This window comes from Balaenoptera borealis, assembly GCF_965194805.1.
Source record: "Balaenoptera borealis genome assembly, chromosome: 13".
NCBI lineage: Eukaryota > Metazoa > Chordata > Mammalia > Artiodactyla > Balaenopteridae > Balaenoptera > Balaenoptera borealis.
The window spans coordinates 25,406,147-25,424,038 of record NC_138870.1 but is presented as its reverse complement, the minus strand read 5'-3'; the positions used below and the strand labels follow the sequence as shown (position 1 = coordinate 25,424,038).

At 42.0% G+C, this 17,892-nt stretch overlaps 1 protein-coding gene across 6 annotated transcripts in view; it reads right to left on the bottom strand.

Moving 5' to 3' along the window:
• The window catches only part of FAR2 (fatty acyl-CoA reductase 2), a 153,101-nt gene extending 135,855 nt beyond the window's left edge, over nucleotides 1-17,246 (bottom strand). For 2 of the 6 annotated variants that reach the window (XM_082352217.1, XM_082352216.1), the window contains exon 1: nucleotides 9,261-9,840. The gene's annotated coding sequence lies outside the window, so the exon portion shown is untranslated. Of the gene's footprint in view, nucleotides 1-9,260; nucleotides 9,842-9,882 lie in introns of those variants that run through there. The other 4 variants (XM_082352219.1, XM_082352218.1, XM_082352220.1 and 1 more) reach the window with 4 other exon arrangements.
• Between the last annotated feature and the right edge of the window lie 646 nt (nucleotides 17,247-17,892).

Sequence of the window (17,892 nt, the reverse complement as noted above, 5' to 3'; positions counted from 1 at the left end):
AATAGTTTTGTAAGTGGATCTTAATGCTCTCAAAGTTTCTTGGTACGAGAACAAGTGTCCATCCTTTAGATCATACACTTATCTTCAGAACAAATAGGTCCTAAAGGTCTCATGTAAACAAACACAATGGAAACGAGTCAATTCAGAATGAGACAACAGTTACAGCATAATAGAAATAAAAATACACAGACTGACATAAAATTGATTTCATTAATATTTATCAGGGTATCTTATTTACACTTAGGTTTCATGTGGAATTAAGTGGACAGTTTGTCTTAAGGTTTAGACAAATACTTCTATTTTTATTAAATGAATATTATCTACCTTTAAGATGCTTGTATTACTGGATAAAACTATGCTGCTACTATCCACACACCTTTTAGTATTAAATGTCCTTTCTTGAAAATAATAATAAAAAATCTTTAATACATGCACACATAGTGAATTGTTACACAGAGCTTCTTTTGTTCAGGTTATCAAATTCTTCTGGGCAGATGCTTTCAGTTTCTTGACAATATCGTGCATTGGTGGATCTAACACTGCTTGAAGCGCTTAAGTGGTTTCAAATATGTTGGGACCAGACACATAATTTAACCATCTTCCTAATTTCCAACTATCCTGCCCTCAAGAATACTGGAGTTTGTGCTGACTTTTGTGGAATGTGTCCTCTCACTGACCTATGATAAATAATGCACCATTTTTCTTAAATGATCTAAAATGTGGAGCATTTTCACAATGACTTTTTCTCATTTCTTGGCTCAGGAAATATTATTCTTGCCTCCTATGGTCATCCTGTTATTCACCAGAGAATGTTACTGACCCAGCACCTCCCAGCTGAGGTGGATGGATGAGTAAGTGGATAGAAGAGGCTGGATTTTTGCCTTTTTTTACACAGATTCACAAGGAAGAGCTTTCCCTTCTCCTCTTCCCCTCAAGTGTGTGTTTCAACATTTTGGAGCCATCTCTGGAGGAGCCTAGGAAGTTAAAATGCATTAAAAACAAGATAATAGCATGTCCAAAAGCCAAAGGGGACGCATTGTCAACTGCAGCTGGAAAGGGCTTTTGCTGGACTGCAGAGGTTAAGGTTACAAAATTATCTAGGACTTTAAAAATAAACCACGACTAAAGCAATAGACACATGCTATTTTTAATGTCTGCCAATTAAAGTAAGATGAATTTTTTTCACTGTCTACTTAATCATGTTGTTCTCTACAAAAAGAAATATATAATATTTTTTGCTTTGATATAGTGTTGACTGAAGTGGAAAAATGGCTATTGAATAAAGAGCTCACCAGAAACCAATTCTTTTTTTTTAAATTTTATAAAAGGCAGGTCTCTGAATTAGTCATGGAAACCCCCCTGATGAATGTGGCTGGCAATCTGTTTGATTCCCACAGAATACTGTGCCCTGGAAACATTTTGTGATCACAGCGATAGACCTAAGCACAAGCCTCCATCTCCCATCTTCTGGTTCTAAGTCCCATGGAAGCACCTGCACCAGCTGTCCCCACATTTGTACCTGTGCTGTGCTGGTTATGTATGAAGTACCTGGGGAGTCGTGTACCAAAAATACAGACTCAATGAGGGTGTGGTGAAAAGGGAACCCTCCTGCACTGTTGGTGGGAATGTAAATTGATACAGTCACTATGGAGAACAGTATGGAGGTTCCTTAAAAAACTAAAAATAGAACTACCATACGACCCAGCAATCCCACTACTGGGCATATACCCTGAGAAAACCATGATTCAAAAAGAGACATGTACCACAATGTTCATTGCAGCAATATTTAGAATAGCCAGGACATGGACGCAACCTAAGTGTCCACTGACAGATGAATGGATAAAGAAGATGTGGCACATATATACAATGGAATATTACTAAGCCATAAAAAGAAACGAAACTGAGTTATTTGTAGTGAGCTGGATGGACCTAGAGTCTGTCATACAGAGTGAAGTAAGTCAGAAAGAGAAAAACAAGTACTGTATGCTAATGTATATATAAGGAATCTAAAAAAAAAATGGTACTGATGAACCTAGGAGCAGGGCAGGAATAAAGATGCAGACATAGAGAATGGACTTGAGGACACGGGGAGGGGAGTGGGAAGCTGGGGCAAAGGGAGAGAAGCATCGACATATATACACTACCAAATGTAAAATAGATTGCTAGTGGGAAGCAACAGCATAGCACAGGGGGATCAGCTCGGTGCTTTGCAATGACCTAGAGGGGTGGGATAGGGAGGGTGGGAGGGAGGCTCAAGAAGGAGGGGATATGGGGATATATGTATGCATATGGCTGATTCACTTTGTTGTACAACAGAAACTAACACAACATTTTGAAGCAATGATACCCCAATAAAGATGTATAAAAAATAATTAGTAAATAAATAAATAAAATAGGCATGGGGTGGGGATGATGAAAAATGTATTTGTCACCCCAAACTTAAGACTGTCACCCTTAAACCATCACTCTTCACAAAAAGGATGCATTAATAAAAAATAGATTTGCTTTATTGAAATAAAAATCAGAGGTGACTACTCACAGAAGATCCATGCTTAGAGGTAGCAGACTTCAACAGCTAAGTAATATTGGGGTTAATTACCCCCTCTACCTCTTAGATGTTTATCTGAGGCCCCATCCTTTACATATGAATTCAAATGTTTGAATAACTTTCAAAAGCTATCACCTGCAAGACTGTCTTCTGCATCTCACATTGGCAGCTAACACTAGCTACACTAGTCATCCACAGTAGATGGCATTGTCATGACTCCGATAGTAATAACATTTGAGGAGCTTCTAGACCGTCAATTTACCTATTTGTATTTCTACCTTGACATGGACTGAATGTTTGAGTCCTCCCAAAATGTGTATGTTGAAATCTAGTCTCCAATGTGATGGTGTATGGAGGTGGGGCCTCTGGGAGGTGATTAGGTCATGAGGGCAGATCCCTTGTGAATGGGATTAGTGCCCTTATAGAAGAGACTCCTGAGAACTCCCTTGCTCCTTCCACCATGTGAAGTTACAATGGAAAGAAGGACATCTATGAACCAGGAAGTGGTTCTCACCAGACAGCACATCTGCTGGTGCCTTCATCTTGGACCCGCAGCCTCTAGAACTGTAAGAAATAAATTTCTGTTTTTTATAAGCCACCCAGTCTATGGTACTTTGTTATAGCAGCCTGAACTAAGACTACTCCTAATATATAAAACAAATCTATTAAAATTATCTATGGCCAGTGAGTTTAGTAGCCTAGAGCAGGGGTCGGCAAACATTTTATGTTAACGGGCCAGATGGTAAATATATTAGGCTTTGCAAATCACAACTACTCATTACGTGGAGTACCAAAGCAGCCATAGACAATAGGACAAATAGGTGCACGGCACTGGCTGATTTCCAATAAAACTTCACTCATGGATACTGAAATTTGAATTTCATATAATTTTCATTTGCCAGAGAACATTATTCTTCTTTTGATTTTTTTCAACCACTTAAAAATATAAGCACTATTGTTAGTCCAAGAGATATACAAAAATAGGCAGGATTCAGATTTTGCCCTCAGGCCATAGTTTGCTAACCCCTAACCTAGAGCACCAGGTGGATGAAGCCGTGGCCAGAGTCCATAGCTGTCTGAACTTGTCTCTTCTGCTCTGCTCTGCTCTGCTGGTTATTCTTTGGTCATAAATCGCACTTCTGCCTCCATCCCACCACCACGCAAATGCACTGGGGACCAGTAAAGAAGATGTATGAGATTCAGTGCAAAATCATTGCTCCTACAGACGTCCTATGTATTCACACTGTGTTGCCCCGCCGGGGATATACTACGAACATCAAATAAGGCTCAGACCTCCCATGGGACATGAAAGGTCCTGTGAAATCTTCCCCATTGTCTATGCTTCAGCTTTCTCATGTGTACATCTAGACTTGACAGGATGTACCTCCGAGAGGTCCTGCATAGCCTTGCCAGGGAAGTAGAAGTTAAAATTTTTAAAAAATTGTTTTTAGACTGCAGATCTTGCTTGTGAGTATCTCTTCTTCTATTATCCATATGGTAGAATTGTTTTCATCATCAACTCAGAACTTATTAACAGAGTCAGTTCAATTCCGGTCTTCTGCTTCCTTCCAAATAAGCAGTAGCATGAAAGACATGAGAGAAGCTGATGGTTAATAGACAGCTGTGGATGTTAAAAGGTTTAATCTATTAATATAGGGCAGCATTTCCCAAAGCGTGTTACGCTGAATGCTGACTCTGTTAGATGTTCTGCCAAAAAAAGCATTTCAAGGTCAAGTAAGTTTAGGAAATGCAGCATAAAATATCTCTTCTTTCTTGATGATTCTTAAAGTGCACTATTAGTATGTTAAAGGCTTTGAGGATTCCCACAATAAGACTGCTTAACTAGGTTAAATTAAGTGTTTCTCAAGCTTATGTGATGAGGGAAGCTTTTTTTCCTTCAGTTGACTGTTATTAATATCCCGAGAAACTAATGGTCCACAGACTACATTTTGGGACACTGATACAGACAAGGTGGAAGAATGGAAAGCTTCTAAGCAGGGGAGTAACTTATGTTGTAGAGCAATCACTTTGGTGGGGATCAGAATTTTCTCTCCGGGTTTTCGTTATTTTAAGAGATTACCTCATATGCCATCAGTGTGCTCAAGTCAGAAAAACAGAAGTCATATTTGTTGTGGTGGTAACCTCTTAAAAATTATAAAGTTCGTGCACAGTTCATTAATAATCTCAACAGTAGAAATGATAATATGAAAAGCATATTATCTTCTGCTCTCTCACCTCTATCCCAACAGCCTGGCACACTTTCCAGAGATACCAGGCTGCGTTATCAGTTTCCATGTCACTTTTCAGCTCTTCCGTGGCAACTCTAAATCTTATGCAGCGGGAGGCTATGGTTTTGGATTATAAACATACAGCAGTATCTACTGGAGGAATTTATTATCACACTTCTTTGCTTAGCCACTTCTCATCACCGATCTATCACCAAGGTCTATCAATTCTACTTCTGAAATGCACTTCAAGTCTGCCCACTTCTCTCCATCTTGCCTGTCCACACCATCACCAGCTCTGTCCTACTTCCAATCCCTGATCCCGCTAGCCCATTCTCCTAATTGCAGCCACAAAGGTCTTAAAATTTAAATTAGTCTCTGGCTTCAAAGCCTTCAAAAGCTTCTCATTAAAATAAAATTCAGAACCTTTATCAAGATCTGTGAGGATCTACGTGACCAGGCTCCTGCCTAGCCACCCCCCAACACACACACACACACACACACACACACACACACACACACACGTCCGGCCTCAGCAACTCCGTCACCCAAAACACGTGCCTTCTTTCTGTTCCTTGAACACTTCCAGGTTTTTCCTCTCCTTACAGTCTTCCTACTTGCTATTTCCTCTGCCCAAATTGCTTTTCCCTCCATTCTTTTTTTTTTTTTTTTGCCAAATTAATCCCTATGCTTCCTTCAAATATCAATTTAAATCTTTCTTTGTCAGAGACCTTCACAAACCACCAAATCTGAGTCCACCCCTGGTTTTTTCATTGCACCTGTCCTTCTCCATGCTACTTCCAAACTTTTCTTATTATATGTTTATTTTTTAAATGCCTGTAAGATCCAAAAGGATAGGGGACACATCTGCTTTATTCCACACTAAATGCAGAAAAATTGGCATTGTGTCTGGTCACAGAATGGGCTTAATAATTATGTATTACATGACTGAAGCTAACCAGTGGAAAGTTCTCTTCGTTTTATCTCCTGCCTTTTCCTTACATGAAACTTTAGTTCCATCCAGATTTTCATCTTTTGCACAATTATCACCCAGAAGATTCATTCATTCATCTCTATTAGGAGTGGAATTTTAAGGGCCATCTCATGTAACTCTCCTCTTAAGCTTCTCTAACCATTTCAGTTTATTTTATTCTATTCTTGGGAACTCATTGCACTTATTTTCTGTACCATTCATTTGGTGCCTAATCTTATATTGCCTCTTAACAATGTATCTGTTATGTTAATTAACACCTTATATTTACATATTTCGTCTTGCCAATGATGTCATAAATCTATCGAGTACAGGACTTGGTACTTCATACCCTAAAGTGCACAGCACGCCTCTGCACAGAGTAGCTGCATGAAAGGAGTCTCCATCCACCTTCTCTGGTGCCCCTATTTTAAGACTTTGATACGGAAGTTTGACCCATTTCCTTTTACTCTATTTTCTTCCTCAACCCTTCCGAGTGTGTTGCCATAATACTGGGAATGAAAGCTGTGGAAAGGATAAGTTCTGAGGTCAGAGAGAAGCAATAAAGGGAGGAGTGTGGGGAAAGAGGACTGGCCCAAGGTTTCTAAGTTCCTCCCCCAATGGTACAGAAGGTGAAGACAACTTGGTAGGGGACTAGGTGTACTTTATATTGCCAGGTATCTCCCAGAATATTTAAAAGAGTGCCTTGCTCAAGGTTTTGAAAGTATGAGTATTTAAAAGTTAAATGTGGCAAAAAGGATACCTTCTCAAAAATTTCAATCAATGACTCAGTTTTTCTTTGTTCAATTTTGGATGAATTCCACCGAAACATCAATTTAATTCAGGAAGTATCTTTGGGATCCAGGAAGGTATTCTGTACTTTTAGTTGCCAGTTCCAATCTTGACCAACTAAAGACTTTTAAGGAATCTTTAAAATACCACAAACCGCAGCTACTTTTTGTTTTATTTTTTCTCCCACCAAAATATAAGGGTTATAAAGGTTCTGCAACCCTTTTAATGTACTTAACCAGCCTTCCTCAAGCTACTTCTGAAACAAGGATTAGAAAAGTTAAGCCTGCAACAATACTGTCTTTGTTAGTAAAGTACTGTTCAAGGTAAGTCGAGAGTTTTACAATTATTAGCTCTTTTTACCTACCTGTCTTCACAACGACTTTTTAAGATGAATAGAGTAGTAGATAGTGTCTGTTATCTTTATTTTGTCAATGAGGAAATTGGGTGTAGAAGGACTTAATGACAGAAGCATGCAGCAGCTAACTTTCTGTTTGTGTCAGAGAATTCACCTGCAGTGTAGGATGGCTGAGACAGGGTTGTTATGCAGGAAGTGACGGAACAGGCTTGTGAACCTGGCCTCAGGACTGGCTACGGAATTTGCAGGGTCTAGTGTAAAATGAAAATTTGGAGCTCCTTGTTTGAAAATTACTAAGACATCTGACAGCGACACCAGAACATTAAACCAAGTGCAGGGCCCTTCTCTAAGTATTGGGCCCTGTGAGCTGGCCCTGCCTGAGGCCTCTGAACCTCTAACATCTGGGTGATTAAGTATCAAGGAGGCTGTGAGCGCCTGAAATTGTAGGTAGAATTCTGTTAATATGTATATGCTTATTTTTCATATTCCATAGCTTTTATCAGATCCTTAAGTGGTCTGTTAACAAAATAAAACATTAAGAATGCTTCTTCAAGAGTAATAAATGTTCTCAAAGAGACCAAACACAGAGTCACAAGAGACTGGCAGGGACAGCATGTGCATGTTCCTTCAGAGACTATTTGTACATGCGTGAGTTTTCATGGGTGCACAAGTATTAATGCAAAGACAAAGAATTCTTAAGGCTGCCCAGATGTTGCCAGAAAGAAATAACATCTGAATGTACCTTCAGAAGATAGGAAAGGGAATGGTGAGACATTCAAGATGATGACGTGCTTCACAAACCCCAAAGTGATACCCAAGTATGAGCTATTTTATTTATTTTTACTCCCTTAAAGGAAGCTTCTCCCTCTTCTTCTGTAATTAGATGTCACGCTCCCTCTTTCAAATTAAGGAGAAATGTAAGATTTACCAAATCGTGGCGATTTATATCAATTTTATAGATAATTATAACCCAACGTTAGAAATAGGAGTAAAGTAGGAATTTGTTAACAAAGCAGGTTCAGAAGGTGCCCTCAGAAACAGGGAAAGAGTGCTCTGAAGACCTGCATCTCGAGAAATACTATAGAAGAAATGCTGCAACTCTTGAGTCTGGCGGGTAAAACCCCATGGCCATCTCCTAGAAGTCTCACACACAAATATCCCTAATAGCGGATTTTGCTGAAAGCCCTGCTCCTTCAGTTTGAGTGGCTGCCTTAAAATTTTATTTAGTCTCTTTGCCCTTTTAGACTACATATGCTCCTCAGCCAAATCTCCAACTCATATGAATGGGGATACAGAGAGATGGGTAATTGAAGCAGCAGGGAAATTCTCAAATTTCCATTTGCACAGAGTGTCAAACTTCTCTTGATGCAGCCTCTAACAAGTAGAAAAGCACGATTCACTTGAGTTTCCTGGTCAGTCTGCTGTCCCCACTCTTGTTCCTCTTCATGGCACAATGGGACAATCTACATGATTCAACCAGCCGCCGAAGCTCTGGCAGATCCAGAGAGAACCTTGGTTGCTCACACCTGGTAACTCATCCTTCGAAGAATAAGTGTTCATAATTCTACTCATCCCACCAGGTGAAAAGTAGGAGGTCTCTAGAGTGAAGTCGGTCATTAATTCTTTTAATTGAATGGAACTGCCCCGGGGGTAATCGCCAGGGGTGCCAGCAGCCTTCCCTCAAGCCATCTACACCAGTTGGAATCTGGTACCTGCTCCCCTGCTACCTCCAAGACGCCCAGGGCCCTCAGGAAGAGGTGGAAAACTTCGGACGGGGACAGACCCCGCCCCGGCCGCCCCGGGGCCGCTCGGCCCTTTTCAGCCTGGGGCTCGGTACCCGGCGAGGCCCGGGTGGAAGGGTCCGGGCGTGCACAGCCCGGGGTGGGACTAGGGGCCGGAAAGCGCGCCCCGACAGCCCAGGGCGCAGGGAGGGCGGCCGCCGCGCCCCACGTGGCCCTGCTCTCTCCTGGAACAGCCCCGGGGGCCGAGGAGGCCTCCGCCAGACCCGGCCGGCGCCTCTGTCTCCCCGGGCCCGCGGCCGCGGCGCGGATCCCAAGTTAGCCCAGTCTGCCCCTTTCCCGACACGCGCGCCCTTCCCGCCCCCGCGTGCCCCACCTTGGCGGGCGATGCCGGCGCCCAGCGCGCCTAACCCGCGGCCGGATGGCTGGGGGCGGCCGGGGGCAGCTCCGGGGCAGAGCCGCGGAAACCGCGCGTCTCCCCGGCGGGGCCCGAGCCCACCCTGCCGCGGGGCTCCGCGGCTGCCTCGCCCTCTCTGCAGACCCCGCCGAACCCTGCCTCCCGGCCACCCCGGCCGGCTCCTCGCCGGGGGAGGCGTGGGCGCTCGCGCGGCCCGGCTGCGACCCTGAGTACCTGCTCCTCCGGCGCGGGGCGGGCTCAACTAGTGGTCCTCTAAATCCCGGTCCTTCCCCGGGGCTCCGGGAAGTGCTCCGGCCACGAGGAAGCTGCTCTCGTCTTTTGGCTCCCAAACGTGACACTCTATATATCCGGCTCGGAGACTGGGTGTGGGGCGGGAGGAAACCACCCTCCCTCCGACCTTCCCCTCGGCCGCCGCGGCCTCGGCGTCGGGCGCGGAGCTGGCGGCGGCCTCTGCCCGGGGCGGGAGGAGGGCGAGGGGCTGGCGAGGGCCCTACAGGCCGCGAGGGGACCGCATCGTGGGCAGGGTGGCCGTCCGCGCAGGCCCGCCCCGCAGCTTCCATTCATTCAGCTCCGAGCAGATCCACTCGCTATTACTCCCGGCTTGGATTTTTTTCCCCATTTAAAAAAAATCGGTGGGTGAGGGGGAAGGGAACAGGAAAGGCGCCCCTCTCTGGTCTGGAAAAGGAGAGCTCCTACACCTTGAGAGAGAGAGAGAGAAAGAGAGAGGGAGGGAAGGGAGGGGAGGGGGGAGAAAGAGAGACAGAGACAGAGAGAGATGGGGGGCAGCGGGAGGCAGAGGGTCAGAGGTTCTACCGTGAACGCTTGGAGGACACACCTTTCCCCACCCACCCTAGCAGAAAAGGCAGCCAAAAATCCGAGTTTACTCAGCTCGTCCGTACTGCACGCCCAGTGGGAGGGATGCTCTGCTATCTGCTCCACACTGCGGAGGCTCCTGGCAGTGACCGACCAGGGCAGTGTCCTTTTAAAAATCCAGGAGGGGCCGGAGGCGCGGTTTACTCATGTCCAGGGTGTGGAGGGCAGAAATCAGGCTCTGGCTGCGTCGGGTGGGAGTGGGTAGGTGGATAGGACACTAGAAAGGATCAGAGATGCGGCTGCAAGAACGCAGCCGGCCAGCTTTGCTCATCAGAGCTTCTCATCAGATTAAAAAACAAACAAACAAAAAACAAAAAACACAAACAACAACAACAAAAACGTTTTGTTTATAAGCCTGGTAGCTTAGCTTTGGGGGGATTTGCTTAGATCACTGTTACATTTTAAATGGGAAAACTGGACCGTCATCAGGGAAGACTTGTAGAGGGACAGAGAGGCACGTGAGTGGAGCTGTCACAGTCCTCAGCCAGGACATGCTGAAAAACGGCCAACGCCCAACCTAATTTCTTGGACAAGGTGGAAGGTAAATTCCCAAATAAACATGCTATGTTAAGAAAAGCCAAAAAAGGAACATTGCCCTATAAGTTGTCTTCATTCTCCTCATTACAACAATCGACATACAAAGAAATAAAATTTAATTCATGCAAGTTGGAGTTAATATGAGCCATTTTTTGCATTAAAAAAATTTCACACCCATCTTGAATTCTCTTCTATTGGACTCTCTTCAATTGAATATATTAAGCAAAGTGTAGCCTAAAGTCACGGTGGCTAATTTTCTCCGGAGATTACCTGAAAGCAAGAGAGACAGAAAAAGTTAGGACCACATAAATATACTCTTCGTTATCCCTCCTCCCACTCGAGAATAAGTCTGAATGTATTCCCAAAACAACGTGTATGTCAGCACTTGAAATGATACTGTCAAATGGTGGTGAGATTGAAATCACTGCTATGTGATGAGTGTTGAAATCACTCATCACATAGCAGAAAAGGTAAATTGTTACAACTCTTTGAAAAACAATTGGCAACAAGTTTCCAAGGCTTAAAATGTTGAGTCACTCAAAAATTTTTTTATTGTTCTGACTCTTTTGATATAGGATTCTCATTTCTTAGAATATATCCAAAGAAAGTAATTCACAAAAGAGAAATGTCATATGGACAAAGTTAATGTGTATTATAACACTATTTATAAAGCAGAAAATAGAAAACATACTTTCAGTGGAGTGTTGATAAATAAAATGCAACATTATTATAGGTTACAAAACCATGATTTTATTTTCACCATTTAAAATAATATTTATGTATGGATAATGTATTCATTTGCTGGGACTGCCTTATCAAAGTACACAGACTGGGTGGCTTAAACAGAAATTTATTATCTCACAGTTCTGGAGGCCAGAAGTCTAAGATCAAAGTGTTGGCAGGATTCTTCCTCTGAAGGCTGTGAGGGAGAATCAGTTTCATGCCTCCTACCTAGCTTCTAGTGGTTTTCTGGCAATTTTTTTTTTTTTTTTGGCTTTTCTTAGCTTTGAGAAGTATAACCCCGATCATTAGTTATATCAGATTAGGGCTCACCCTAGTGGCCTCATCTGAATTTATGACATTTGCAACAGTCCTATTTCCATATAAGGTCACATTCTGAGGTACTGAGGGTTAGGACTTCAACATATGAATTTGGGGAGGGGGGATGTGGAGAAAGGCACAAATCAACCCATAAACATATAATAGCAAAAAGAGGCAGTGTAGCTGTTACCGAGTCCAAGCTCATACTGCTTACCCCGAGACAGGCCAATAAATCGAGAGAGGAGTTGGTGGGGAAAGGAACAGTGACTTTATTTGGAAAGCTGGCAGACCAAGAAGATGGTGGACTTGTGTCCCAAAGAACCATCTTGCCTGAGTTAGAATGCAGGCCTCTTTTATACTAAAAGGGGAGGGAGTAAAGTCACTCATTTCCTGGTTCCCATCAGCCTCCAGAGGAGATGTGTTAATTTCATTCTTCCTGCAGTCATTCGAAGGTGGGCCTGGTCAGGATGTTTTCTGTGAGCCAGACAAAGTTACTTTAGCTTAATGCTCATTACCTGGAGGCAGGGTTCCCAGAGATGGACCATTATGTATAATTTATGCTTATAGACAACATCCCTTTAGTGATTAACTTGTAACAGAATACAAAGTTTCTTCCCTATTACATAGTGGGTTGAATGGTGGCTCCCAAAAGATACGTCCTGGTGCAAATCCCTGGAACCTATGAATGTTACCTGATTTGGATGAAAGAGTCTCTTTGTATGCAATGAAGTTAAAGGTCTTCAGAGGAGATCTTCCTGGATTATCCAGGTGGGCCCTAAATCTAATGGCAATTGCCTTTGTAAGAGAAAGGCAGAGGGAGATTTGAGACATGTACATATTGGTTAAAGTGATTTGAAGACAAGGTAGAAATTGGAGCAAAGTGGCAAAAAAGAAAAAGAAAAACAAACAAAAAAACCCAGGAAAGCCAAGGAGTGCAGACGGCCCGCCAGAAGCCGATAGAGAAGGAAGGATTCTCGCCTAGAGCCTCCAAAGATTAAGGAACATGGCCTTAACCTTGAGATCAGACTCCTAGCCTCCAGAGCTGTGAGTGTATAAAATCCTGTTGCTTAAGCCACCCAGTAATTTATTATCACAGCCTTAGGAAACCAAATCAGGCAGTTTGGGGTGGAATTCTATGTATTTACTTTTTGGTTTTTTCTTGAAAGAGTGATAAATGATTCAAAACCATTTCAAGTGAGTATTTTACTAGAAATCTTAAAATTCTCATCCACTTTTGAAGGGATGGGCAGAAGACATGCTGACGATTTTATCGTTTTGCAAAATAAACTCTCCAATAGGCACAAATGCTGATAAAACTGCAAAGGGTTCTGATCCTGTGCAACGGGTCAGGTGGTTCTGCATCCTCACACATGGTGTACATGCGACTCTGGTTGAGACAAATTCAGCTCCATGCCAGTTTGATTAGAGAATAGTCTCCAGGGTTGTATCTTAAAACCATGGTTGCTCATGGACAATATTGAGAAATAGATTATTATAATTACTGACCTCTACTTTGAAAGTCTTCTCTACCTCACTATTGCTCAGTGACTTACCATTTTATTCAACCCCATAAAATAAATGTTTCTCTGTCAATCTGCCTGGAAGTTTTTCATTTAATATGCAAAATACTTTTAAATATGCCATATCTAAAATAATATGTCAGATCATTCTAATGACACCTTAAATTTGGAGATTGTGAATACACTCAGTGTTCCCAAAGAGTGTTGTCATTGCCCAATGCTGCTGAAACAAACCCTGTTTCTGTTGAATGAGAGGAGAATCATAAAAATATAGTGTTCTAGAACTCAAAAGCTCGTCCTTTGGGCCCACTATCTTACTTGATAGTGGTGAAGACTAGACTTTATGTCTTGTCTAAGGTCACTGAATTAGTTTTCTGTTGTTGCATAACCAATTACTATAACCTTAGTGTTTTAAAACAATACCTATTTATTATTATCAAGTTCTGTAGGTCAGTCATCAGACATGGCGTAATGGGTCCTTTGCTCAGGGTTTCACAAGGCTAAAATCATAAAGTCAGCCCAGGCTCTGATCTCACCTGTGGCTTGGGGTCCTCTTCTGAGCTCTTTCTTGTTTGTTAGCAGGATTTAGTTCCTTGCAGCTATGGGACTCAGGGCTTCATACTCTTATTGACTGTTGGCCAGAGTTTGCTTCCAGCTCCTACAGGCCATCCTCCCCGGTGGGTGCTAACCATGTGTACTCCCACAGCATGTTTTTTTGCTTTTTTAAAGCCAGCAGAAGAAAATACCTCTTTCTCTCTTCAAATCTCTGACCCATTTTAAGGGCTGCAACCCAATTATATGAGGGCCACCTAGGATTAACTCAAAATCAACTGGTTTGGTACCTTCACTTTCTTCATATAACATAATCACAGGAGTGGAACCCATCATAGGCACAGTTCCGCCCCCTCAGGGGAAATGGATTATCCAGAGCATCTAAACTTGAGCGTGTGGTCTTGGGGCCATCTTAGAATTCTGCCCATCTTAGTAACTTAGATGGTAGGAACAGCAGCAGCAGAGAGTTGTTTCCTACCCTACTGAGCTTCTTTTGTATAAGAAAAAATGTTTCTTATTATCTGGCAGTTTTATGAGGCAGATAGATATGGATTTTTACAGAATTTTTTCTTGTCTTCTTTTTCCTTATGGAGATATACAGGTCTTTAAGAGTTATATGACTTCTTTATTGCCAATTGTGAAAGTGTAACAGGTGAAGACTAAACTCATATATTCTGATTCCAAATGTAGTGTATTCAAGTGCTTTCTCAAACCCTGGGTCATAACGTCCAGAGTTTTTGAGAATGATACCACTGAGAATTCTTTTGAGAACTCTATTGTGAGAATGCAATAGGGTTACAGCTGAATGAACTAAAAGAATATCTTCTCTATTGACTATTATGCAGACATTAAAAAGAATAATTTAAAGCTATGCCAGTTGAATTGCACTACTTTCCAAGAGGTTTATTTTATGAAGAAACATGGTGTAAAACATGTGTAATATGATCTTGTTCATATTAATCAATGTGAAATACCTGAAAATATGTGTGTATACATAAATATATAGGTCTACAAAAGCTTGGAGAAAAATATGGAAGGATACACACTAGGTTATTAACAGGTTACCTTGGTTGGTGAAGGAGAGGCACTATGTAGGTGGAGGAAGTGAGAGAGAGGAGTACCAGGCAAAGATGGAAAAAGAAAAAGAAAGACTAAAATAAAAATTAAGGTATCATATGTTCACATCTCTGTATTTATTTAAATTATATTAAAACAGTTTTAATTTAAAAAATGCTAAGAGTCATCACACCATCCCAACAAGTAAAAAGCTAAACAAAGTGAAAAATAAATAATTCTTTTTAGATTTGTCAGAGAAATGAAGTCACAGGGCAAACTGCTGCCACCAAAACTGGAGAAACAGACAAGTGGATACAGAAAATCACAACTGACAGGAGCAGAAACCTTCAAGTTATCAGTGTCACAGTAAAAAAACCCTGAACTGTAATAGATGAATCGCTTTAGCCTCAGTGTGGACAACTTTGAGAGTTACAAACTCCAGGGGGACAGAGTAATGGGGCAGGAGTGGGGCACACTTTTTTGAGTTTTACTTCCAGGTCTTCTACAAGGTCCTCACAGTGAAAAATCCCCGGGTACTTCCATCAGGAGAAGGGGAAAAGGAGCCATTTGAAATAAGCCAGAACATTCTGTTCTTCTTAACAAGGCTTGCCGTCAAGAAAAACTATTTTACTAGATCCTAACCTGTTGGGGTTTTATCAGAGCCCAACATAACTGCAGAAAGGGAGACACCTGACTCCAGCCCCCTCTGCCATCTCATTCCATCTAAGGGGGGAAAACCAAGAAGAACATTGAAGTTCACAGTCCAGGGGCATAGGCTCACCAAAAGACTGAGACATAATCGTAGGACTATACAATGCTTCCCTTCTTCACACCTAACCATTACATTACTAACCATTACATTACTAAATGCCTATTTATTGTAGTTACTTTTACCCAGCACTCATGTCAGCTTTCAACAACAACAGCAACAACAAAATTACAATGTATACTAAAGGCAAAAAACACATTTTGAAGACACTGAGCAAGTATCAAAATCGGAGTCAGACATGGCAGGAAGGTTGAAATTATCAGACTAAGAATTTCTTAAAAACTATAATTAAGATGCTACAGATTTTAGTGGAAAAAGTGGACAATATGCAAGAACAGATGGATAATATAAGCAGAGAGATGTAAATTCTAAGAATGAATAAAAAGTAAATGCTAGAGATCAAAAACATTGTAGCAGAAATGAAGAATGCCTTTTGGGCTCATTCATAGACTGGGCATCACTGAGGAAAGAATCTCTGAGCTTGAGGGTATGACAGTAGAAACTTCCAAAGCTTAAAAACAAAGAGAAAAAAGACAGAAAAAAATGAACAGAATATCAAAAGCTTGTGGGACAACTACAAAAGATATATGCATAATGAGAATACAAGAGAAAAAGAAAGAGAGAAAGAAACAGAGCAATATTTGAAGCAATAATCATTGAGAACTTACCCAAATTCATTTTAGACACCAAACCACAGATCCAGAAATCTCAGAAAAACAAACAGGATAAATGAAAAACACAAAAATAAAACCCAAAAACTACAAAACCCAACCCCCAAACCCACACCAATCTACAAATGTACACCTAGGCATTTCATATTCAAACTTCAGAAAATCAAAGATAAAGAAAAAAATCATGGAAGAAGTCAGAGTAAAGGAACACCTTACCTATAGAGGAACAAAAATCAGAATTACACTGAACTTCTCCTCAGAAAATGTGCAAACGAGAAAAGTGTGAAGTGAAATATTTAGTGTTGAGAGAAAAAAAAGTTCAACAACCTAGAATTCTGTACCATGTAAAATTACCGTTCAAAAGTGAAAGAGAAATAAAGACTTTCCCAGACAAATTAAGTTTGAGAGAATTTGTTGCCATTAGAACTGCCTTGCAAAAATGTTGAAAGAAGTTCTTCAGAGAGAAAGAAAATAACACAGGTCAGAAATTTGGATCTTTGTAGAGAAAGGAAGAGTACCAGTGAATGAATAATTGAAAGTAAAATAAAATCTTTTATTTTTCATATTATTAATTGATCTAAAAGGTTATTCAAAATAATAGTAACAATATACTTGATTATATGTGCTTGAATATAACTATGTATATCTATGTATACATGTAGATGAATGACAAAAATGATACAAGATTTGTAAGGGAGGGAAATTTTGTTATTATATTTTGGGAATATTTTGTTATTAAAAGGGAATATTTTGTTATTATAAGGTACTTACATTACCTGTGAAGTGGTATAGTGTTATTTGAAAGTGAACTTTGATCAGTTGTAAATGTATATTCCAAACTCTAGGGCAATCCTTAAAAAAGTAAAACACGAAAGTGTGATTTCTATGATAAGAAATGAGAGAAAATGGAATCATATAAAATGCTTAATTAAAACCACGAAAGACAGAAGGGGACCTTCAAGATGGCAGAGGAATAAGACGTGGAGATCAACTTCCTCCCCACAAACAAATACATCAGAAATACATCTACATGTGGAACAACTCCTATAGAACACCTACTGAACCCTGGCAGAAGACCTCAGACTTCCCAAAAGGTAAGAAACTCCCCACGTACTTGGGTAGGGCAAAAGAGAAAAGAAAAAACAGAGACAAAAGAATAGGGACAGGACCTGCACCTCTGGGAAGGAGCTGTGAAGGAGGAAAAGTTTCCACACACTAGGAAGCCCTTTCACTGGTGGAGACGGGGGAGTGGTGGGGGGAAGCTTCGGAGCCACGGAGGAGAGCTCAGCAACAGGGGTGCAGAGGGCAAAGCGGAGAGACTCCCGCACAGAGGATCAGTGCCGACCAGCACTCACCAGCTCGAGAGGCTTCTCTGCTCACCTGCCTGGGTGGGTGGGGGCTGGGAGCTGAGGCTCGGGCTTCGGTCGGATCGCAGGGAGAGGACTGGGGTTGGCTGGGTGAACACAGCCTGAAGGGGGCTAGTGCGCCACAGCTAACTGGGATGGAGTCCGGGAAAAAGACTGGATCTGCCTAAGAGGCAAGACCATTGTTTCAGGGTGTGCGAGAAGATGGGATTCAGAGCACCACCTAAGTGAGCTCCAGAGATGGGCGTGAGCCACAGCTATCAGCGAGGACACCAGAGAGGGGCATGAAATGCTAAAGCTGTTGTTGCAGCCACCAAGAAGCCTGTGTGCAAGCACAGGTCACTCTCCACACCTCCTGTCCCAGGAGCCTGTGCAGCCTGCCACTGCCAGGGTACCATGATCCGGATACAACTTCCCCAGGAGAACACACGGCACACCTCAGGCTGGTGAACCGTCACGCTG